This window comes from Pinus tabuliformis, chromosome 6 (assembly GCF_031772625.1).
Source record: "Pinus tabuliformis cultivar Carrire ecotype Pingquan chromosome 6, CPIR1, whole genome shotgun sequence".
Classification (NCBI taxonomy): Eukaryota; Viridiplantae; Streptophyta; class Pinopsida; order Pinales; family Pinaceae; genus Pinus; species Pinus tabuliformis.
Window position 1 is genome coordinate 425,002,440 of NC_142292.1, and position 26,616 is coordinate 425,029,055.

The following is a 26,616-nucleotide window of genomic DNA, read 5'->3' on the forward strand; positions in this document are numbered from 1 at the left end:
GCTGGCCGTGTATTAAGCTCGGAGGGAGGATGGAGTGGGGCTCGGAGTTCTTGGTGAGGATCCCGAGGAATGTCCCCCAAGACCGTGGACAACCTCTCCTTACGTCAGCAATGCCAACTCGTTGTCTCCTTGCCACCTTTTCGTTGTCTTTTGCTCCCTTTTAATGCCAAAACCTGGAACCACAATGCATTAGCTACGTAGATAAAGTGCCTATCCTTTCTCCTACAAACAACATGAATAAACTAAGAAGTGTATGCATAAACAATAAAAATGAATGGTTTGAGCAAGCAAAATAGGCCAAAATGAGCCCAAATTGTACCAAAATTGGGGCTCATCAGCGGTAACCCCCCTGTACAGGGTCTAAGACAACGTCATATGAATTTTTTTTTGGACCTTATATTAGGTGGGCAAACCTACCTATGGTTTTGAGCATGGTTTTTTGCACATGGTTTTGGGCATCATGGTTTTCTGCCCATGATATTTTGTAGATCTTATCAAGGGAACTATGGTCATATTCTAATTCAGTGTTAATGGATTGGGGTTTATGAATGCTTCAACATATATATATATATATATATATATATATATATAGATATATATATATATATATATGTATGTATTGTAACATTGAAAGGAACATGATGAAAAATCAATCTGGTAGTCCCGATTTTGGGATCCAGGGGAAAATATATGTGTATTTGTTTTGCGTGTTTCGTCATTATATATTTTATGCTTTTTAAGAAATCATTTGCAGGTAATTTCTGTACAGGGTTAAAACCTACAATTCATCACAAATATGCTAATACTACCAAAGGGTTGATGCATATTTTAAACAAATGAATATCATTTTTATGGGATGACTATGAAAAATATTTTTTTGATGCAAAATAAGCTTAGATTTTCATAGGTTAATAATGAGTCATGAAAAGAAGATCAAAATGGACTTGACCTTTTGATATAGATTTAATGAGCATGAAAATATAGTGAACGGATCTCAAGGGTTTCATTTTTTTTTAGCATGAAAGTAAGGCCAAAAGGAAGCTCGTCATGGAGGAATGAGTGGTATAAAGGGTAGCAAATAGTTCCGAGATGACATAACTGCCTTAAGCATAAGAGGGAAAATGTTGAATTTTAAGAAGTCTTCTCTTTTGATAATTGTATTTAATGATTATGATCTCTTCACATTCTCATTTATCAATTAATCAGCCAATAATTACATAGAATGCATCAACCATATAGCAAGTAGAATTATAAAGAGATAGCCACATAAAGAACAATATTTTACCCTGGGAAAACCCACAATGGGGAAAAAGCCAACCAACATTTTCCTTAGGGAATTAATGCAAAAAGATATACATTAAATTCAACCAACAAAAACCAAACCAACACTTTCACAGTTCTCTCCAAGAGAGACTAAAGGTGTCCTTGAACTCTATCTTAGAATGTGTACAATATGCCACAAAACATATGCCTCAAGAACCTTGCACTTCTATGTCAGATTTGTGGCTCAATATCTGGTATGGTGTTGGTAAGGTAGATAGAACTTGCCACAAGTTATTTTTACTTGGTCACATCCTCAAATTCATATCCTTGTTTTGAGATGATCCTCAAATTTTGTTCCACTAGAGTAAAGAGAGGCTTACAGTTACCCATGCCAAATTTCTTATTTTGTTTTTTGTATCTGAGATCATGTATCATGATTGTTCCTCAACCTCTTATAATATTGTTTCTTTAATGTACACTCCATTTCATTCTTGAAAAAAATAATGAATATATTAGCACAATTGAATTATTGTGGGATTTTCTATTGCCTTCAAACATGTCTTTAATATTTTCTTTAAATCTATCTCAGAACGTGCACAATATGCCACAAAACATATGCCTCAGGATCCTTGCACTTCTATGTCAGATTTGTGCCTCATTATCTGGTATGGTGTTGGTAAGGTAGATAGAACTTGCTACAAGTTATTTTTTCTTGGTCACATCCTCAAATTCATATCCTTGTTTTGAGATGATCCTCATAGTTTGTTCCACTGGAGTAAAGAGAGGCTTACAGTTACCCATACCAAATTTCTTATTTTGTTTTTTGTATCTGAGATCATGTATCATGATTGTTCCTCAACCTCTTATAATATTGTTTCTTAAATGTACACTCCATTTCATTCTTGCAAAAATTAATGACTATATTAGCACAATTGAATTGTTGTGGGATTTTCTATTCCCTTCAAACATGTCTTTAATATTTTCTTTCCCCTTATTATCTTTCTCCATTTTCTCATTCTTCATACACACTTAGTTTGGGATATCATTAAATGCATTCTTTTAGTTTTTATATTGCAATGTCAATTTTCTCAATCACCTTCAGATAACCTCTTTCTATTGTTTCTTCCTTTCCATCCTTTCTCGTCCAAAAATTAAAGAAGAGTGTATCGATGGATTCTTTCTTCATTGAGTTGTTAGATACATTTCTATTTTAACTTCATCAATATTCCTTAAACTTCTGTCAAAGTTCCCTTTAACTTAGATTCCTTAACCTTGTGACAAATTTCTCTTTCACTTTTTTTTAGATTTTTAAGTAGCTTCTCCATTCTTTATTTTCCATTCCATCTTGGTTTAAAAACATATTTTTTCTATTTTAATAAATTAACAAGGTTCATAGTATGTTTAATTATAATTTCTAAAGATTAAATTTCTTTAACTTAATAATTATAATAATTTCAATTAAAAAAACTAATTCAATACTAAATATTTTAACCATATTATTTATATATATATATATATAATTAATTTGATTGAGAACTTTTTTGTGAGTTATCATCGACTTTGTCTGTATCCAATTTCCAATACAATATTCCAATTCTCTAGAATTTTGAATTATAATAACCTAATATGGTTAAGTGCTTTGGTCACGCTCAATTTCTTTCCCTTTGAAAAGAATTAACCAGTTTACCAACCTGTGATATCAAGGAATTTTTAAGTGCTTTGGTCACGCTCAATTTCTTTCCCTTTGAAAAGAATTAACCAGTTTACCAACCTGTGATATCAAGGAATTTTTAAAAATTTAAGCCCATAAGAACAAACGCTTAAAAATGTTAAAATTTGCATATAAACGAACAATAAAAGTAAATTTTATGACACAATAATAAGTACTTTAGTTTGTTGAAAGAAAGAAATAAAGAAATTATTTTAATGTTTATAAGGCTAAAGATTTTTATTTGGTCATTTTTTTATGAAGCTTCACAATAAATATTACCAATTTCTCGATAAACCTCTCGCTAAATAGATTATCCCAAAAACTAACTACCATGATATTTACATAACTTATACACTTAACAAAAATTAAAAAAAAAATTCAACATAAATTAACATATTAATTTTCTATTTCTTCACTTAATTAAGAAAAATAAAACATTACATATATGTGGATCAACGATTCTAAAATGGTTAGAAAATGTAAAAACATTCCCTGATTTTATATATATTCACTGGCGGAGAAATAAAAAATCAGGGGATAACCTAACCCCAATGTGCCAAAAGCGTCTCATTGTCGTTGGCCTTTGAAAGTCTAGCAATGTGCATTTGTATCTACGTCAATCCGAAAAAAATCGTATCATTTCCATGAAAACCTGCAATTGAGAGGAGTACTTCCTACATCTACAAACATGACCACATTGAAGAAAAAATTGCATCCTCATCATCTTATCTGCGTGAGATTCGAACAGGCGACCACCGTCCTTGCGGTCTGTAAAGAGTAGGGCGCCTTTTCTTGGAAGGGGAGAAGGGTGTGTATTGGTATTTAATATTTGTTGCTTCAATCCAAGCCAGGCCGCGAGCTGAGAAGGATTCACAATGCAGGGTAGATGGATGTTTCCCACTTGGAGAATTTGTGAGCGTGTGATAGAGCCTCTCCTTCTCGCTTCTGGATTCATCTTTATTTTCTTTCCAATTGTGATGAGAAGAGAAGATAGGATTGTCTCCCTCCCCATATCTGGTAACAGCGAACATGCACGCTTCTTGTTACTACGTAATATGTGGCAGAGAAACTCCATAGAAGTGGTGATGTGGGCAAACAAATAGACATAAGTGTTTCAATTATTTCTAGTTGATAAATCATTTATATAGTGTATTCACTCTCTTGGAACTAAGTTGTACTTCACTCAGTTTTGGGTGAATCCTCGTGCTTGATTTTTGTTTGGGTAGAGATTCACTATGGTGTTTACTGCTAGGGTAGTTGATAAATCACTTGGACATTGGAATCTTTTCCTTGATTATATGTTTCACATGTATTGGTGTGAACTCTCTTGATCACTTAACTTCTCAAGCTTAGAATCTTGCTTGGGGGTGGTCAACTAAAAGAAATATTTCAATGTAGTTGGGCTATGCCTAGGTGGAGAGTTGAAGCCTCTCCCTCATTTTATGGTCATTCAAGTTAATTAGATAAGTGTATTTACTTGTATCTATGTTGCATTGTGAATAGTGAATGATGTTGTTATGTGTGATGACAATGTATAGATCAACATTGTTAATGGAGGAATGTGTTATTCATGTTATGTATAATGAGATGATTATGTGAATGTTCTCCTGGTTATGAAGGACTTGCAGATCCTTGTTGTTGATAATACTTTCCTGATTTGCAGAGCTATTTACATGGTTATGATGATTACTTGGCGTGCTCAGGTAAATCGTTACAATGTGTGAATTCCATTGTTTGGTATGTTATGGATATCATGGATCTCTGACTATTTGATACAATTGATTTCCTTTGTAATGTATGATATATCAGTGGATCTAATAGTGTCATTTGGGGTCCATTATGCGGTATAATATGATGTTGTTGTATTTGAGTTACAAACTGGTGATGGCTAAGGTTTATCTTGTTTCTGTGCCTAATAGTAGGCATGTTGATGGGTCCATTAACTGCATCATGGTTATGTGTAATATTTAGAATGGTCAATATTTGGATAAAGGTTTTATCTCTACCAATGTGTGTTTGAGCAATGCCTACTTTAAGGAGAGTCTTAGAAAAGTCCCTTGAAGTTCTTAGAATTTATGTCTAAGTAATGCAAGAATTTGGGTTTGTATTCGAGGTTGGATAAGTTATTGCTAGGGCCACGTATCTAGGCTAGATGCACCTTATGTTGAACGGATGTATTTGGGAATATGAGCATATGACAGATTTACACTTACGCATTTTTTGGAACGCATTGGATTTGAAATGATCCAGATATATGGCAGAGAGAGTAAGTAAAAAGGTAATATCTAGGGTGGGACCTATTTGGGTGTTTGAACGCATGTAGTTGGATTTACTTGCAAGCTAGATTTTGTATGAGTATCTGGGATGGGCCCTGTCTAGTCGAATCATTTGTGTGAACCTAGATTGGAATGGAGCCATATTTTATAGAATGTAGAGTTGTATATGGTAGGTCCCACTTGGAAATGGGAAGATGCATCTGATATCCAGACATTTGGTGGTGGGGGGTTGGAGAAAATAAAAGAATTATCAAATATGGTCCAGGGCTAGATTACTTTATGAATAAAGATAGTATCCAGAGGTTTGGGAATCCGAGAAGGGTGTTGCTTTGGAAAATTTGTGCACATTAAATTTTTCCCAAACCGATATATAATGTAGAAATGTTGCATGACACTATGTGGTAAGACCCTGTGGGACATGTGGTTTAGGATGAGGCGGAAAGTGCCATGAATGCATGACTACAATTGCATGGATGTCATGTACGTGATGCATGTGATGTGGAAGATCCACATAGGTGCCACATGGAAATGTCTACCTTATGTGGCTACAGTTATTTGGCCAAACATTAAAAAGGAATAATTTTAATGTAGGAGTCCGATTGAGATAAATTTCATATAGTAGAAAAACTCTCAACAAGTTGAACACAATGTTGGTATTTATGTTTGGTTTTGTCGAAGTTGAAAAAGAAGGATTTTTGTAACTCTGTCTTCATAAAGAGGCCATGTAGGTCGAGTTAATTATAAAGTAACACCTTCCATAGCCCGAGGGATTCCAAGGGGGTGGGAGGGAGTGTTACACTCACTAGAATGGAGGAATTCTAGATATGGTACTTTAATTGCCAAGAAAGATACATTATAATCCAATTTTTGGATTACTTATGAACCTTGTTGATGTGTAAGAGATTTCCTTGTAGGGTCTTTGATCTTTCCACAAGAACTTTCCCCGTGATACTTTTAAGTTATCAATATAAATCCATAGTTTCCATATAGTGAGTTTGTCTTGTGTGAGTATTTATGGTCTTATGCACCCAATTGCTTATTTCTTCCTGAATTTCAACATTAGGGACAAACCTTCTCTTTATTTGAGCTTCTTCCTCTTCTTGGTGGATTTCCCTGCAAACTTTTGGAGGAATACTAACATCATAAGTTGTAATAAAACTCTTTGTTATAGTCAAAATCCTTAAAATGGAGGTGTAGTGAGCCCCACAATGTTCCCTATGACTAGGGGGTGATGAATTTTGGGCATGATGCAGAGAACAATTAGAAGGAAAAATGAGAGGCTAGAGGAGAAAATGTTGCAAAAGAGAAACACTAACTTACCCCTACAACGAGAGTAGAGGTAACACAAGATAACAACCAACCCTGGTAGAGGATCTTGAAGGGAATGTTGCTTAGCTACTCTTCTCACAAGGCTATATACAAGAACAACCAATCCATTAAGAGTTCTGTGAGAATTGTGAAAGTAGACAAACAAGCCCTTTGGAACAACAACGAAAAGTCCATACTCAGAGACACCTTTACTCACATTTATGACCCAAAGGAAACATGTGAGACCAAATATAACAATGGTGAATGGAGGAAAAGTTAAGTAAATCTCCATACAAGCTAATACATAGAGCAGGTGACCATAGACAATAAATAACCATAACAGAGGGTCCCAAAGGTAGTGTGGTTTAACATGTCCTTTCAAAATAACCGGAGAAGATGCATCTAACCAACCCAAAGCTCGATGAAGATTAGAAGGGCAAATAATTGAGCCCTTCAATGCAATAGAGAAATTCTGTAACATAGAGATAACCTCACCCACATAGATAACCAAAAGGAAATAACAAAGACTAAAATCAAGAGAAATAAGCAATAGAAAAATTAAATAAGCCACAAAACTAAATAAAACTTGACAAAATCATGTAAAATTAACAGCTATATAAATATTAATTTACAAAATTAAATTAAAATATAAATATTCAAAAGTGAAAAGTTCATTTTTAATATTAAAAAATAATAATTCTAATAATTTGAAATAAAAGGTCGGCGAAGGTAGTTGGTTGGTAAAGTCGGACTCGTAAAGACGGTCAAGTCTTGTGCTCAAACCTGAGCGAGGGCATTGACTAGTCGCGTGTTCTACTTGTTTCCTGAGCCAAGCCCACTCACCTTTGAAGGTTGGCGGAGGCGGCTGGTTGTAAAGTAGGACTCATAAAGATGGTCAGGTCTTGTGCTCAAACTTGAGCGAGGGCGTTGACCAGTCACGTGTTATACTTGTTAACTAGGCCAAGCTCGCTCACCTTTACGGGGAGGTTGGAGTGGGAGGGGTAATAATCAACCACGAAGAAAATACAAAAGTAAAATATGCATGGGGACTTGGTGTTACAACCAACAATCAGGCCGAGGCTCTTGCACTTTGGCAAGGAGTGAAAATATGCTTGGATAAAGGTTTCATGACTTTGAATATAGTGGGTGATTCCAAGCTAATCATCCAAAAATGTATTAAGCTTCTCGAGAATGCCACTCACTTAGAAGAAGAAACTTCCTCAATCATGGTAAGGATTACATACATGTTATTTTTTTTTTAGAAAGTTCACTTGTTCCATGTGCTGCGCACCAACAACCATATGACAGATAGTCAGGCTAACACGGGAGTTATATTAGGAATCAGTGGAATTTGCATAAACCATCATATTACATAATGTCCCATCCCTTGATTGAAGGCTTGTGGACAACGCTGTATACTGGGGCTATGGGTCGTCAAAGCATTAAGGAAGAAGTTATGGAGGCCAACTCTCTAAGGCGTCTCAGTGCGATAGTAGGTAAGAAGGATAGTCCCTCGAGGTACCTTCACTATATCTTGGATACAGGGTCAATAAGTGGTGAGTTAATTCACAATTGTGGTGTCGTCGGATGAAAATTCATGTATGTGGACATGTGGGTGATGAGGCGTCGTTTTCTTTCTGGAATTTGCAATATAATTGATTCCCTTGGGGATGAAGAAACCATCACAGTCGATTCTGGTTTTGGACGATGGAAAACATGGAAGGAATAGGAATTGACAAGACTATGCACTGTTTCGCATTTATGAAAGACAGGCTCGGGAGGAATGTCGGGATAGATCAGGTCGTTATATACCTCAGCTGGCCTCGGTCAATTAAACACAAGATATTCATCGTGCAGAAGCGTCTTGAGCAAAAATGTCATCTGCGAAAAATGGCAATGGGGGAGGATCTGGTCCTGGAAGCTCGGGGTTTGGCCATGGCACGAGGCATGTAAGAGTTGAGAGCCTGGTGGAGGGTTATTGCAAGCAAGTGGTTAAGGAAATTGTCAAGGAATTGAACGAAAACATGGCAGTCATTTATGCCCAATTATCTGAGCTAGGTAAATATTGGGAACTAATGGAGAAAACCATGGAATGTCTGCGCATGGATGTTCTGAGTGTCCAACAAAAGGTTGATAATATTGAAATCAAGCTAGAGAAAACCACAGTTGGAGTTTTAAAGGAAGTGTTCGGGGTTGGAAATTCATCAGCCATCAATGTCGATAATGTCGAGGAGGCTGCTGCGAGGGCTCTAGAAGCAGACGAGGATGTTGTTGCTACTGCTGCGAGGGTTCAGGAAGAAGAATAGATTGAAGCAGAGGAACTAAACAAATATGTGGACGAGCCTACAGGTGATGATGCTGAAACTGGCAATGGCTGATTATATTTTTTTTAATCTTCATTTATGGAATATCATTGTATAGAATATGTAGGAGTTTTTTTTGTAAAATATATAGCTATAATTTTCTTAATAAAATATATGTAAATAATAAAGATAGCAAAAAGATCAATACTCAAAGTAAAAAAACAAAGAATACAAATAAAATAAGCATGAATTCTATAAAAAAAACCCTGCCCATTTCAACTATTATAATAAAATATTATCAATAAATTAAAAAAAATTTAAAATAACAATTTGAACAAAAATATTATACTAACATCATAATGATAATGCACCAAAACAACCAAAACTCATACTCAGCTGAACTTCATTGATTTCTAACACCCCAAAAGTCCATTACGCTGAGACATCATTTGTATGTTATATTGTAGCCACGTATTTTCAAGTTTGAAGCCTTGTGTTTTCATATCATTTTTTAAGTATGTCATTGATTTTAATGGCATAACTACCTAGAAGAGACTTTTTTGATCCTTTCTATGTAGTTATTTAAATCATTTTTGTTCCAAACTTAATTATAAATGGTAATTTAAAATTATTTAATTCGTATGGCTTAATTTTTTTTTTTTAACATAATCTGTTTTATATTTAAAAATATAATTTAAAAAAATTGTTTGTGTATGTGGCAATTTCGTTCATATAATTATTTTTTTTGGAATTTTGTGTTTTTTTCTCCAAAAATCTGAATCTTCAGTGTTTAAATCAATTTTTTTAATGGTGGAAATAGATTCCGCATCCTCAAAAACCCTTAGAGCACCTAATTTTTTTAAATTTAAACTACGCTCAATTTAAATGATGTGACATTATAAACTTACCACCTAGATTTCCAAAAATTTCCATCAGATTTTGTCAAAATCCTACTCTAAAAACCATTATTTTCATAACAAAAACATAACTTATTTAAACCACTCTCAATTTAAATGATGTAACATTATAAACTTACCTCTTGGATTTCCAAAATTTTCCATTAAATTTTTTCAAAATCCTACCCTAAAACTTCTTTTCCTAGAAAAACAAAAACATAACTTAATTGAACTATACTCAATTTAAATAATTTAAAATTATAAACTTACCGCGTAAAATTCCAAAAATTTCCACCAAATTTTATTAAAATCCTACCCTAAAATCCATTTTTCCCTAACAAAAACATAACCTATTTGAATTACACTCCATTTAATCGATTTAAATAATGTGACATTATAAACTTACCAATAAAATAACGTTAGCGTGACCACAGTTTAATGATCAAACATATTAATTAATTAAGGAAGCCCCGGAGGCCATGCAATATTGTCCTATAAATGTGGATTATAGCATGCTAAATGACAACTGACTTTAAATCACGTGACATTATAAATTTACCAATAAAATAACGTTAGTACGACCACAATTTAATGATAAAACATATTACCAACTTTAATAAGCAGATTATTCAGCCAAATAACAAATATGTTTAAAATAAAATTCATTGTTCAGTGTTTAAAATAAAAAAATATTAAATTATTATGATAGCTGTGGATTTAAAATATTAAACAACAGCTGCGTGATTTCAAATAACTCCCATTTACATCTTTAATTTACTACACCCAATAAAAAAAGGCGGTTGTCTATATAGACATTTTTATGTGATTTTGAAATTTTTTTAAGAAATTTTTATAAATTTAAATTTCAAAATTTTTAATATTGTAAATTTATTTCTCTTATAAAAAAACTATTTAAACATTCCTCGGTTAAATTTTACTAAAAAAATTACCAAATTCTAACCATTTTTAACTAATTTACCTCCTCAATAAACCACGGCCCCAAAAAAACATTTGCACTCATTTGTACAGGATCCTAGTTTTGCCAGCTTGGTTCACTCAACTTAACATTTCATGTTTTCTTAAAAATTATTTTGTACGTTGTGAGAGTGAATAAAACTGGCAAATGACAAATTATTATTTGATAACTTTGTTACCAGCCTACGTTTTTGAAATAGAATATAATATCCTTATTATACCATCGTCCGACCTTAGCTCAGTTGGTAGAGCGGAGGACTGTAGTAGGAACGGAATCCCGACTGTTATCCTTAGGTCGCTGGTTCGAATCCGGCAGGTCGGAGCTTTTAATTTTGCAGTCTAATTTTGCAGTCTAATTGAAAAATGAAGAACACGGATAGCAGTAAAACAAGATCCTGACCATCATCCTTAGGTCGCTGGTTCGAATCTGGCAGGTCGGAAAATTGAAAAATAAAAATGAAGAACACGGATAGCAGTAGAACAGGATCCTGACTGTCATCCTCAGGTCGCTTGTTCGAATCCGGCAGCTCGGAAAATTGAAACATGAAGAACACGGATAGCAGTAGAACAGATTCCTGACTGTCAACAGCTCGGAAAATTGAAACATGAAGAACACGGATAGCAGTAGAACAGGTTCCTGACTGTCATCGTCAGGTCGCTGGTTCGAATCCGGCAGGACGGAAAATTGAAAGATAAAAAACACGGATAGCAGTAGAAGAGGATCCTGACTGTCATTCTTAGGTCGCCGGTTCGAATCCGGCAGGTCGGAAAGTTAGTTTGCAGTCTAATTAAAATTGAAGAACACATAGCTGTAAGACATTTTGTTGAATTTTTGCAGTCTACACGGATAGCAGTATAACATTTGATTGAATTTTGCAGTCTAATTGAAAAATGAAGAACACGGATAGCAGTATAACATTTGATTGAATTTTGCAGTCTAATTGAAAAATGAAGAACACGGATAGCAGTAGAACGTTTTAATCTGTCTTTTCTTGCCGCCCCGTCCCCCGTCCTTTCTCAACTTTATTATTTTTATATTCTCTTCTGTTATTTTTTTTTAATTTTTAATAAGTAATTTATTTTTTATTTTATTATATATATATATATATATATTTTATATTATTATTTATTTTTTTGAGAAATATTTTATCTTGAAATAAATTTTTTAGAATATTAATAGTCATTAAATAGGTGGTAAGAATTTAATCTTCACATACAATATTTATAGCACTGTACATAAATTAAAGGTTGAAATTTATCTTCACAATAGTTATGTTATGTTTTGTTTTTGTTTTTTTTATTAAGTAAATTAATTAATTAAAAAAAATCACATGAACAAGTGGTAACGTAGACAAATCAAAGGTCCAAATTTATCTTCATAGTAGTTATGTTTTGTTTTTTTTGTTTTTTGTTTTTGTGTATATATTTTTTTAAAGTAATTTGATTAATGAAAAAAAATCATATAAACAAATATTGCACAATAATTATGTTTTTTATTAATTGATTAATTAAAAAAATCATATGAACAAGTGTCATATGAAGTGAGTTATGGTTTATTTGACACGTGATATTGATAACCCGTGATCTTGATAACCCATGGTTTTGGAACAAACCTATTAACATATCAAGAATCTCCATTATAAAATGAGAGTAAATATTTTATGTGGTTGTGCCAATTTATTAAAAAAATTCTCTTACTCTTCTTCTTTATTGATGTTTTGTTTCCAACATCTTTACTTCCCTCATATTAATTATTTTTCTTTTCATTCATTTATTTTTGTTTTCTATAAAAAAAAAACGTAATTTCATTAAAAAGCATAACAAAATTACAATTACCATATACACTTGATAAGTGGATTACTCATATTGTTCATGTCTCAGACTTGGAAATAATGGAGAAAGTATTTGTTACCTGGGTTTTAATAGTGTTTATATTTATGTTTTTTTTTTTAATGGAAAAATCAAAATGTATTATATTAAGGAGATATAATAATCATCATTACAGTTGTTTCAGAGGAGACATTGCTAATGTATGAGCATATTGCTGATGCTGGTGAATGGATAGATACAATTAGATGTGCAGTGTTTATATTTATGTTATATTTAATAATGTTTATATTTTCTTGGAGTTAGTTATGATCTTAGCTCTTTTTTTAATTGTGTTTATATTTAGGTTCTAGAATTTTGATTGTTGTGGTTAATGAAGTGACAACGTTGTATTGTAGCCTCCAGGTGCAACTTGTCTCACCTGAGCGGTGCATGATTCATTCATAAGTTTTTTTTTTTTCCCATTTTCAAATTGGTATTAGAGCTTAACTGAGGGTTGGGTATGTGGCAACCACCGTGTGCGTAGAGGAGACATGTAGATCGTGGAGACTAGTTGAGAGGCACATATCGATAAGACGTTTCGAAGAGTGAAGAGCCGAGTTGGCATTGTTTGATTATTAGAGCTGAAGAGACAATCGTGGTGTGGCAATCTATGAATCTCCTTCGGGTTGTTCAGCGATGCGTTGAAGTCAATGAAACTGGTAAGGCAACGTTACAAAGACGACAATCACCTTGGATCTCTTCGTGAAGGCTGTAAGCAAAAAGGAGCCATGTTATGAGCTTCATTTATTGGTGTGAAGTGGTTAAGGTTTCATACAGGAAGTTGTGAAGACGACATTGTGGAGCTGATAGCGAGGACAACAATTTGAAGGAGTTGTGAAGGATTGTTTTTTTTGAACTTGAATAGTAGAGATCTGAGCTACATGCGGGCCGATATTCATGTCACAGTGTTGAACCCATTGATCTATGCATTGAACATCGATCAGTGATGAGTTGGCATACTCATATGCAGGAAAGGGAGACAAGTTTTATTTGACGCCATTAAAAGCCCAGAGTCGTGTGACTTTGTGGGGCAATTCTGTGAGATTTTGGCGGGACTTTGGGCGAGTCTATCATGTGTGTTGATACTTTTATGCTGACGAGGAGACCATCGGTTTGTGCATTAGGCGAAAAATGTGATGGAGTCGGCCAACTTATGAAACAAGAAAATTTAGCAATGCATCACATCATCCCTGCATCGAGGATTGCGATGAGCTCCATTTTTTTAATTGATGTTTGCTATCTCTTAATTATTGTCCGCCACATTCTAGCAGTCACACTCTTCTTCATCTGGGGTTTGCGTGGAGTCTGTGAGGGGTAGGATTGGACACCATGTTCCATGCTAGTGAAGCTTCTCGTCCCGGGCTTCAATTTGTTTTTTTAATGTGTGCACGTTGTTAGGGATTTCATGCGAGTGGCATGGCATCTTTGTTATGAAGTATGAGAATGTCGTTTGTTATAATCGATTGCGGAGTGCTTATATAAGGAGATTTGGGCCAGGAGCGCTTCTCTTACTCCTATTGTTTATATTTTTTGGCCCTACTTATTTTTTTATAGTGGAAGCTTAGATACTTTTGTGTCAAGATGATGAATTGACTTGCAGAGACCTACCTAAATGTGGCCAATAAGTTGGATGGCTCAAACTATGTTAATTGGAAATTTATGTTGTAAACATTGATAGAAGGCTATGGCGTATGGATGATCACAAATGGAAAAGAAGCAAAGCCAAGTGCCGTTGGAGGTGTGACAACAACATCAATCCAAGGTCGGGAGAATTGGGAGAATAAAACAAAGATTTTATTAAGGATTTCTGTGAAAGATAGTATAATCCCTCACATTCGTGATTGCAAGGCCTCTAATGAAACTTGGACTACACTTAAGGATCTATATGAGAAAAAAATTACAAATCGAGTTCTCTTCTTGAAAAGTAAGCTCCTTTACATTAAAATGGAAGAAAATGAATATGTTAGTTCTTTTGTTTCAAGAATCAAAGACTTGAAAGATAAACTCGGAGACATAGGAGAGTCAATACCCAATATTGATCTTGTTACAATTACTCAAAATGGAATGTCAAATGACTATCATATTTTTGTTATAGGTCTTGTAGCAAGGGAGAAAGCTCCCACTTTTTATGAATTGACAGGTCTATCGATGTAGGATGAAGAGAGGCGCAGGAATTTGAGGCCTCAAAATCCATAGAACTTTTGGCAAAAAGAAATTCTTCAAAGGGAAACATGGAGAAGGAAGTAAAGGTGGAAGTGCATTTTAGAGAAAACCATCTCCAAAGTCAAATCAAAGCATGTCACCTGCTAGAAATGATTATAGAATGAAATGTTTTTATTGCGGTAAAAGCGGGAATCTTGCCAGAGATTGTTATAAGAACAAAAATGATGAAGGCATTCATAAACACAAAAGACATTCAAGACATTTTGTAGGAGAAGCCTTGAATTTTAATCTCAAGAATCCTAAGTTGTTTGTGTCTACTGTTGTGTTGTTTGCTGAAACTGATGATGTTAACGCATGGTTTGTGGATTCAAGAGCCTCAATTCACATGACATATAATAGGAGTTGGTATGAGAACTTCAAGGAAATAAGCAATGGTCCCAACATTTATCTTGGAGATGATCTTGCACATCAGATCAAGGGATGTGGAGACATTCAAGTAACATTGCCAAATTGCAGTGTCAGGTGCATTCATAATGTTATGTATCTCCTAGATCAAGAAAAATTTGATATCTATGTCCAAAATCACAAATTAGAATCTGAAGGTTGAAGTTTTCAAAACACATTGCATTGTAAAGGACCTACTAAACCATTGCAAACCTGTTGCTTCAGGAGTCAGAGTTGGAGGCTTGTATAAACTTGATGTCACCAACAAGAGTCATCGAGCACTGACTTTTACAACTATGTCAACAAGAAGCCTTTGGCACCACATGTATGGTCATATCAATTATCATGATTTGTTGTTGTTGCGTAAACAAAGAATGGTTTAAGGACTCCCTATGCTAAATAATGAACTTGTTGCTTGTAAGGGTCATGCATTAGGAAAAATACATAGAGATGAATTCCCCTCTAATTCTAATATGAGAAGAAGAAATGTATTAGAACTTGTGCATATTGATGTTTGCGGACCAATGCAGACTAGATCCTTAGGAGGTGCTTATTACTTTCTATTGTTTGTTTATGATTGCATAAGATACATTTGGGTGTACTTCCTTAGGAAAAAGAGTGATGTTTTTTAGTATTTTAAAGAATTCAAACACGTGGCAGAGAAGCAAACAAGGCAGTTCATAAAAATCCTCTATTTGGATCAAGGGGGAGAGTGCAGGTTGGGGAAATTCATCATGTATTGCAAGTATCATGGAATAGTGCATCAATTTATAGTACCCTACACTCCACAACAGAGCGATGTTGTAGAAAGGAAAAACATAATGTTGGTGGAGTGTCCTTGGAGTATGATTAAAGGTAAGAATCTCTCAAATGATTTTTGGGCTAAGGCCATTAGCACTATTTTTTATTTAAAGAATAGAAGTCCAACAAGGTATCCGGATCTCAAGACCCCACACGAAGCCTTGTATGGTTTTAAACCATCAGTTTATCATTTGAGGGTATTTGGGTGTAAGGCCTTTGCACATATTCTGAAGGAGAATAAAAATAAGCTTGATGTTAAAGCCATCAAATGTATTTTTGTAGGATACTATTCAGAATTTAAAGCTTATAAAATGTTTGATCCCTCTACTCACAAAGTATTTGCAAGTAGAGATGTAATTTTCCATGAACAGACAAATGAAGGAAACAAGGACAACAACTATGAAAGGTGGCACATACTTTCTAAAGTTGAAGACAATAAAGAAGAAGTAGAAGATGGTGAGCAACATAAGCTTGAGGAATAATCTAATGATATGGACACCACCAATAGTCAGATCTCACCTAGAGGTGGAGAAGTACCTCTAGAGAACAAGGATGAAGACATCGAAGTGCCAAGGAGATCTACTCGATAGATTCATCTACCTGGAAGGTGTAAGGACTATGACCTAATGAGTAGTGTTTTAATGTCATATAACCCAAGAGTTTTAATGAAGCTAATGAACATGAAGAGCGGAGAAAAGCAATGGAGGAAGAATTTGACTCTATAATGAAAAAAAAACCTGGGAATTGAATGAACTACCTAAAGGTAAAGAGCCCATAGGATGTAAATGCTTATACAAACCCAAGTTTAAAGTAGATGGAAGTATAGATAAATATAAATCCATATTGGTGGCAAAATGATACTCACAAAAAGAGCGTGTTGACTACGCAGAAACATTTGCACCTGTAGCCAAACTAAACACTATTAGGTTGTTAATTGCATTAGCTAAAAAGTATCATTGGAATCTTCACGAATTAGATGTAAAATATATATTTCTGAATGGTGATTTAAAGGAGGAGGTGTATTTGACACAACCCAAAGGTTTTGTGAAAAATGGACATGAACATTTAGTTTGCAGATTAAGGAAAGTTTTGTATGGGCTAAAGGAGGCACCCAAGTCATGGTATGAGAAGATAGATTCCTTATTACTTCAACATTGTTTTATGAGGAGCCAAAGTCATCCAAATATGTATACCAAATTTGAGTTTAAAGGGGCATGTTGTGCTGATTTCCTTGTATGTTTATGATTCAATTATTACAAGGAATTTTGATAAACTATTTGATGCAATTAGGGTGCATATGTCACAAGTATTTGAGATGAATGATTTTGGTGAATTACATTATTGCTTATGTCTTGAAGTTTGCAGAGGTGTTGGTTAGACTTTTGTTTCTCAGGGTAAGTATGTCAGAGAATTTATTAAGGAGTTTAAAATGGATTAACGTAAAGATGCTTTTGTTCCAATGCAACAAAATGTGAAACTTCACATTGATGATGGCTCAAAAGAGGTAGATGGTACAATGTATAGACAACTAGTGGCAAGCTTGAATTATCTTACTACAACCAGACCTGATATAACATACTATGTTAGTGTGTTGAGTCATTTTATGGCGAGACCTATAGAAATCCATTGGAGAGAAGCAAAAGGTATACTCATATATCTTAAAGGAACAATTGATTTTGGTATTAAATATATTGATTCACTTGATTTTGTAGAAATTTTGAATAATTTAACACATATTCACAGAGATTATCCTGATCATACAATTATAAGCGGAACATGTATAATACATAATCTCCTCTACGTTGATCATCAATTTACAGAAGCAGAAACATTCACAGGTGCACATAGAAGCATCAATCAAACTCATTAACACAATATGTATCCCGGGGAAAGCATCTCGCTAAAAACCCCACACTATCTGTATATTATATTGATTGAATCATGTAACAATACAAAGCATAATACTTCTCACAAGTATCTCCACCTCTGTTACACACAATACAGCTCAGATTTGATCTCCAAATCTCTCCCGCTGCTTGCCTGCCTCCACTGTTCAAACCTGCTCGAGAACTGATGAGAATAGCTTCCCAAACTCGATTTTACACTGCAAAATAGTCACCCACACTATGTTGGACGTGAGCAACAGCTATAATATCATGAAGATACGTGAGCAAACTCATTGGCATACTCAATCCTTTGATTGTGCAAATCATCATGCACAGCTATAGTCACAACTGATAGCAATCTGATCCTCTAACACCTGTCCCTGCTGAACTGAACATGCACTGACATGCAACTGAGTTAACTGATGTATTCTATAGTTGCATTATGAGTTAATAACTTGTGAATTAATTAATAACTAATTCACCCAACTCATCTTTAGTCTATTGATCAGTTAGACTAAATACAACCAGTTTAACAAAGCTAAACTGAACACAACTCCATCAACTGTACCTCCAGTCCACTAAACTCAACTCACTTGAGTTCTAACTGAAGTCATGCATGCAACAACTCAACTGACTCATAAGAAAAACGAATTTCCTTCTGACAGCTGCATGTGCCACTTCCGTAGCTCAAACTGAAGTGCTCCAAGAGAATAAGATTAAGTTTATAGTCCAAATATTATTGTGAGATAATAATATTTGACTTTTCTATTTTTGACTTTGATCACTCACACTGTGATCACTCACACTGTAATCACTCACACTGTGATCACTCACACTTTCATCAAAAATAGAAGTCCATCTATTTTTCCCAACTTGATCAATCATCCATAAACATAGACATGATCCATATGTCTAAAAATAGACATAGTCTAAAAATAGTCTTGCGCCAAAAATAGCCTGCGGGCCCACTTAGTGAAGGCGACTCTTTTCACTAAGCTCCATCATCTTGTTGCACTCTCAACAAGCATTTCTTGTTGCACACTTTTCAACACTCCCTCTCAACAAGAAAGGCTTCCTCTCAAACCCGATCCTGTAACTCTGGAATGTTCTCCATGCAACACATTTGGCCGGTCCACTTGCTCTGTCATCAAAGTCTCTGACTGCTATTGCCTCTGTCAACTGAAACTCTGCATCTCTGTGCTCTTCAGTATCTGACTGCTCTAGCCTCTGTCACTTTGATCTCTGACTGCATCCGTGCTGCTGCTGGTTCTATCTCCCAGCATTGCATCCGCACTGCACCTCCCAACTGACCTCCCTGTTGGGATAGAAACACCCTCTGATGCTGAAGCTCTACCTGCTGCTGACAAGTGCTCCCTCTCTGACATCTACGCTACTGCAACATCTCCATGCATCTCGCACCATTGCACACCTCTCTGTGCCACCTAGCACTGTGCAAAACACTTGTGCCTCTCGCATTGCTACAGCCTGCTAGCTATGCGCTGTCCTGGGATTCCTTGCACTGTCGCTCTCTCTGCCGCTCCATCCGCATCTGTCTCTACCCAATCAGTCAGTTCCTGCTACTACACATCGGGGCTCCCGTAGCAAGGTCTCATCCAAGAGGTTGGGTACCTCAAGGATCCTGCCCCTCCTCCTTGGGACGATCAATCCACATCACCCCACCTCCTACCTGGAGGTATGGCTGCATGCGATCCCTCAGCCCACCTGGCTCGAAGTTTCCCCCTACTGGAGGTCTCTGGATGAGTAGATGTCTCTACTCGATCTCCTCTCAGCTTCCCTTGTTGTGGCTGCTCCACAACCTCCTGAAGCTGCTGCACCAATCGTGGCTCCTCCACAATCGTCTGAGACTTCTTCTGGCTCTGCATGTTGAGAGGTAATATACGCTCCCTCTCAACCACCAAGTCTCCATCAGTTGCCTCGCTGCTCAAGGCTTCGCATGCATCTTGAACCTCAAGAGCATACAGGTTCCTGACCCATGAACCAATCTCATGACAATGAAAGCATCGCACCTTCAACTTGTCAACTTTCTTCCCATCACTGGAAGAACAAGATTCGAAAAGAGAAACCTTCTCCTTCCCCTTCTTCGCCTTACTCGCTAAGGCACAGTTCTCCTCATCCTGCATGGATGAAGAACTGTCTCTGGTGCGCCGTCTAATCTCCTCCTGCATCAAATCCGACCATGGTCGTTCCCAATTTGGCAGTTTCTCCCTTCCATTCACCGAGTCCTGGTAGCTATGCCAACTCTTAGGAAGGTCAAGGAGTCCTAGACTCACCATCCTCATCATCAACAGTAACCCCCACACTTCCCAGCTCATCTCGACACTGAGTGAACCTCGTGAGATACTGGGGCATACTATCTCCATTCTCGAACTGAATGTTTCTGAGTTTTATCTCTTGCTTTGGAATTAAATTCGAATTCCACCAGCACAAAAACTCAACTGCTTCCGATCTAGAATTCGTGACTGAATAGTAGATCTGATGATCAATCCTCGCTTGATATCCTGTAAAAATCTCTTCTACAAATCAAGCTGCTCCGATACCATGTAGAACTTTTTCTACAAATCAACCAGCTCTGATACCATGTAGAAATTTTGAATAATTTAACACATATTCACAGAGATTATCCTGATCATACAATTATAAGCGGAACATGTATAATACATAATCTCCTCTACGTTGATCATCAATTTACAGAAGCAGAAACATTCACAGGCGCACATAGAAGCATCAATCAAACTCATTAACACAGTATGTATCCCGGGGAAAGCATCTCGCTAAAAACCCCACACTATCTGTATATTATATTGATTGAATCATGTAACAATACAAAGCATAATACTTCTCACAAGTATCTCCACCTCTGTTACACACAATACAGCTCAGATTTGATCTCCAAATCTCTCCCGCTGCTTGCCTGCCTCCACTGCTCAAACCTGCTCGAGAACTGATGAGAATAGCTTCCCAAACTCGATTTTACACTGCAAAATAGTCACCCACACTATGTTGGACGTGAGCAACAGCTATAATATCATGAAGATACGTGAGCAAACTCATTGGCATACTCAATCCTTTGATTGTGCAAATCATCATGCACAGCTATAGTCACAACTGATAGCAATCTGATCCTCTAACACCTGTCCCTGCTGAACTGAACATGCACTGACATGCAACTGAGTTAACTGATGTATTCTATAGTTGCATTATGAGTTAATAACTTGTGAATTAATTAATAACTAATTCACCCAACTCATCTTTAGTCTATTGATCAGTTAGACTAAATACAACCAGTTTAACAAAGCTAAACTGAACACAACTCCATCAACTGTACCTCCAGTCCACTAAACTCAACTCACTTGAGTTCTAACTGAAGTCATGCATGCAACAACTCAACTGACTCATAAGAAAAACGAATTTCCTTCTGACAGCTGCATGTGCCACTTCCGTAGCTCAAACTGAAGTGCTCCAAGAGAATAAGATTAAGTTTATAGTCCAAATATTATTGTGAGATAATAATATTTGACTTTTCTATTTTTGACTTTGATCACTCACACTGTGATCACTCACACTGTAATCACTCACACTGTGATCACTCACACTTTCATCAAAAATAGAAGTCCATCTATTTTTCCCAACTTGATCAATCATCCATAAACATAGACATGATCCATATGTCTAAAAATAGACATAGTCTAAAAATAGTCTTGCGCCAAAAATAGCCTGCGGGCCCACTTAGTGAAGGCGACTCTTTTCACTAAGCTCCATCATCTTGTTGCACTCTCAACAAGCATTTCTTGTTGCACACTTTTCAACAGATTTTGAGTTGACACGTTATTCAAATTCAGATTGGGATGGTAATCTAGATGATAAGAGATCTACTACAAGATATGTTTTTAGCATTGGATCCATGATTGTTTCATGGAGTAGCAAGAAACAACCTACTATATCTTTGACATATATGGAGGTAGAGTATAAATATTTGTGTGCAACAACTTGTGAATTTGTTTGGTTGAGAAGAGTTTTTCAAGATGTCGGGGAAGAATAAGAGAAGGATATTGTGATTAGATGTGATAACGAGAGCTCAATCAAGTTTTAAAAAATTCCAATGTATCATGCAAGAACAAAACATGTTGATGCTCAATTTCAATTTTTAGAGAGAAGATACAGGCCAAAGATATTTTTCTTGAATATTGTAATACTGGTGAAAATGTTGTTGGCCTTTTCACTAAGCCTCTTGGGAAGATGAAATTTGATTTTTTTATAGAGATACTAGATGTGGAAATAAATCCTCTATCCATTAAGGGGGATACTTGAATAAAGGAGAAAGTATTTGTTAGGTTGTTTTTTATTGTGTTTATCTTTAGGTTCTAGATCCTATTTTCAGGGAGTTAGTTCTGATCTCTCTAAACAAAATGTAATCACATAAATATGTGTAATTTCGATTGTTGTGGTTAATGAAGTGACAATGTTGCATTGCATCCTCCAGGTGCAAATTTTCTCACCCGAGAGCTACATGATTCATTCATAAGATTTTTTTCTCTTCCAATTTTCAAATCTGAGCATAGATGAGTTGGAAGAAACCTTCTCATCAACAAGAAAACATAACAGAAAAAAGCCATTATGTCCATGCATATGACATATAAGACCACATATGCTAGTCAAAAATGATTTTTGTATTAATTTTTCTTAAGGAGACATTGTTCTTTGCTATGATAGTTGCATTTCATCATTAATAGATTAAGTTCACCCCATTTCATCATTATATTATTCCGATCTACGTCATTATACATCAACATATGCAATTACATAGGAAGAAACAACATCACCATCATCATCAATGCATCATAATATAAAATGGACAGTAGATGAAAGCATGCACACACATAGAGACACCAGGATTGGTCGAAGACCAAGGAAAAACCCACTATGGGGAAAACCCTTGCAAATCTTCTTCTTCTTAGATCATCATCAAATGATGCAGCAAAAGAGAGTACAATGATCCGTCACTTTATCTATGCAGAAAAACAATAATGATATCTATGAAACAGATCTAATTATGCTAGGAATCATAAACCTCATACTGATGACTGTAATGTGTTGTCACAAACTAACGTCATTTATTATGTATTGTTGTCACTGTGTCAAAAATCGTTGAATACTGCTATCACTGTGTCGAATACTACTAAGTACTATTGTCACTATCAATGAGACCAATACATATGTTTGCAACGGAAACTAACAAATCATATCTATAGATCTGTATAACAATAGAGAGAAACCCATATCTACCTGATCACTGAAGTCAACTCAAGCCAAGATGTCAAACCCTAGATCTAAACTGGGTCACCCTCATCAACATTGTCTGTGAGCGACTGAAACTTTTGGGTCTCTCTCACAAATACGGTATGCGAGCGAATGTGACTGTAGAGTTGCTCCCAGGAGGTCTCTATGCATGTGATTATGGACCTGAACTACAAATACCCAAAGTTTCTCCCTAGCCAGTGCAAGCGACCGAAAAACCAAAGTCACACCCTTTCTGAGTTATGCGAGTGACTAAGATGACAAGGTCGCTTCCAGGGCTACCTGGTGCGAGTGACCTGGGACCAAAACGTTTCGATCTGCCTCTGAACCTAGAGTCAATCCCATAAGCCTTTGTGACAACGTCCAATGATCTATAGTCACTCTCATAGGCTTATATGCTAGTGACCAGGGACCAGAATGCCCAGTTTTGTGCCAGCGACCGAGATCTAGAAGACCCTAACGTAGAGAGAGCCTTTCGCTTATGATTTAGGACCCTTGAGCAAACTCCTTCCATCGAACCTGTGTTAACGAAGAGAAAATAGAAGAGAAGATTTGTCCAAATGATCTTGAGGTCTCTTCTATTTATAGGTTTTCTTGAGGGGTCACTTGGGGTTAAGACCGACCCAAACAATTATTCATGTGGTTAGGGCTGATTCGTTCCATAATACATATGTGAATAAAAGAATTCATAACTCAACTTCCGATTAACCAAATTGGGTTATATTTAGGTCGATTTTGGTCCTCTCGAAAAAAGAATCTAATGAAATCATTATATTGGTCATTTGAGTTGTCCAAGGTGGAATTTTACCGCAGTTGCAAAAATTAATACTCCCTCTCAACTAGGGAGAATTCCACTTGTCAATATATGTCCATCGAACAATATGCCATTCTGGAATCTTCGAGTGTTATCACATATCATCACAGATCATCTTTGTCATGTAGTCATAGTGCCATCTCCATCTCAAGTGTCTCATCATCACAAATCATTATTGTATATCTCAATCTATCCTTTGCATATTCCTACTTATCTCTTGATTGTTCCTGCTCGTACGCTGAACATTCTCAGATGTAGAAGAAGTATGATTTATTAGCAGAGCAGAGCTCAAGCTACCACCCTCTATCCATTAGGCTTCTATCTAGAATCTCTACTAGCGGGCTGCTACCTAGAATATCATCATCAATCGTCATCAAAGAGCATATCATCAAGGAGCACGTCTCAACCTGGAACCATATCGCGGAGAAATAACTTCCACCCATAGCAAGAAATAGGATAACTCATCACATAGGGGAGTTGTTGTTTGGGTAAATCCTCTCTGCAGACAAACATGATCCCTCTAGCCCAATGAGTGGGTCTAGCAACAAACGAGAAAATTTACAAGACACTTTACTAAATTACAATCGAAATGAAAGAAGAGGAAGGAGACCTACCTCGTTCTGATGCTATAACACACTCCTTCGTTGAAGATCTTGATCACTCACTCCTCAGTCTCAATCCTTATTTCTCACAACGTTTGAATACCTGCATAAGAGGCCAAAGACACAAAAAGGTATACAAGTGCAACAAGCATAATCGAATGTAACCAACTTAATAGATTAAGGAGAATTAAGATAAATGAAGAATTAACACTAGCATTTATGGAAAGTGACCAATAGTTGTATATATTAAGAACAAAAGAGGAAGCATAGAGCCTAGGCCTCGATGTTAGTATCCCTCCTTGAGTGAAGTCCAAGCTCAATCTCTCCAAGCACTCCTCCAAGCCAAAATGAATAGAACGTAGGCACTATCTCAGCATAAGGGTGAAAATAATCAAATACAAACCATTTGGGAATGGAAGAGGTTGAATATATAGGCAAGGAGAGGGAGTTATGATCTCACCAAAGATAGGGGAAGGAACTCATATCAAGGATGAAGCCCATAGGGATAGGATCAAATGGAAATATTGGGAGAATTTGACCCCATCCACAACGAACACCCTCCAACTCGTCGTTATGGAAGCCTCTAGATCATGAAGCTTCTTGTCCTATTTGGGAAAATTTTCCTTTTAGGGATCGACGCGAGTATCCAAGTCAAATCCATGCTGCCAATGTGAGCCTAGTATGGTGCAACCCTCCATTAGAACAAGTAGGTAGTGTCACAGTCGCAGTGGTCCTAAAATTAGGGTTTTGAGCTCATTTCTTTAGGGAAGGCTCAAGGCATGTTTTCATTAGTTCTTTAGGGAGGATCTAGACTGCATATCAGGATGGTTACACTATACATTTGCCAAGTTTTGGGCACTGCAGGGTATGAAACAGGGAAGTGTGGGAGGTGTGACAAAATACTGTGTAACAGGAGTACACCCTCGACCCTGTAATTTCATCGGGGAGATTACCTTCAACCCGGAATCATATCGGGTTATCTCAACCCATCCAATTTCCTAATGATCTTCCCATCGATGACCCAAAATAGTCGTGTGGTAACACCTACATCATAATTGACTTGGGTTGTACACCCCAAGTACACTCTCAACTTGTTGGTCAAAACAAGGAGTGGTATTCCCATCAAGCTGGCACGGATAACAGTTCTAAGGTCATTGGTTCGAATTCGGGAGGTCGGAAATTTTTATTTTGCAGTCTAATTGAAATTGAAGAACACGGATAACAGTAAGACATGGATTTTGCAGTCTAATTGAAAAATGAACAACACTGGTAATTGAAAAATGAAGAACACAGATAGCAGTAGAACAGGATCCTGACTGCCATCCTTAGGTTGCTGGTTCAAATCCGGCAGGTCAGAAAATTTAAAAGAACACGAATAGTAGTAGAATAGGATCCTGACTATCATTCTTAGGTCACTAGTTCGAATCCGGCAGGTTGGAAAGAACGAGATCCTCACTGCCATTCTTAGGTCGCTAGTTCAAATGCGACAGGTCAGAAAGAACAGGATCTTGACTCTCATTCTTAGGTCGCTGTTTCGAATACCGCAGGTCAGAAAGTTAAAATCTTCAGTCTAATTGAAAAATGAAGAACATGGATAGCAGTGAGACATTTTGTTGAATTTTGCAGTCTAATTGAAAAATGAAGAACACGAGTAATAGTAAGACATTTTGTTGAATTTTGCATTCTAAATGAAAAATGAAGAATACAAATAGCAGTAGAACATTTGATTGAATTTTGTAGTGTAATTTAAAAATGAAGAACACGGATAGTAGTAGAACATTTTAATCTCTCTTTGTCTTTTCTTGCCGCCCCCTCCCCCGTCCTTTCTCAACTTTATTAATTTTTTCTTTTGTTTTTTTTTTTTTTTTCTAAATCTAAATCTTATTCTTCTTTTATTTTTCTTTTTTTATTAAATTTTAATGGTAATTTACTTTTATATATATAATTTTTTATTTTTTAAGAAATATTTTATTTTGAGATAAAGTTTTT

General features: G+C 36.0%; 1 non-coding gene across 1 annotated transcript; it reads left to right on the forward strand.

The window, feature by feature from the left end:
• Positions 1 to 10,959: 10,959 nt before the first annotated feature.
• On the forward strand, positions 10,960 to 11,054 carry TRNAY-GUA (transfer RNA tyrosine (anticodon GUA)). The gene is made up of 2 exons: positions 10,960 to 10,996; positions 11,019 to 11,054. It is a non-coding gene; the product is annotated as a tRNA-Tyr (tRNA).
• The last annotated feature ends 15,562 nt before the right edge of the window (positions 11,055 to 26,616 follow it).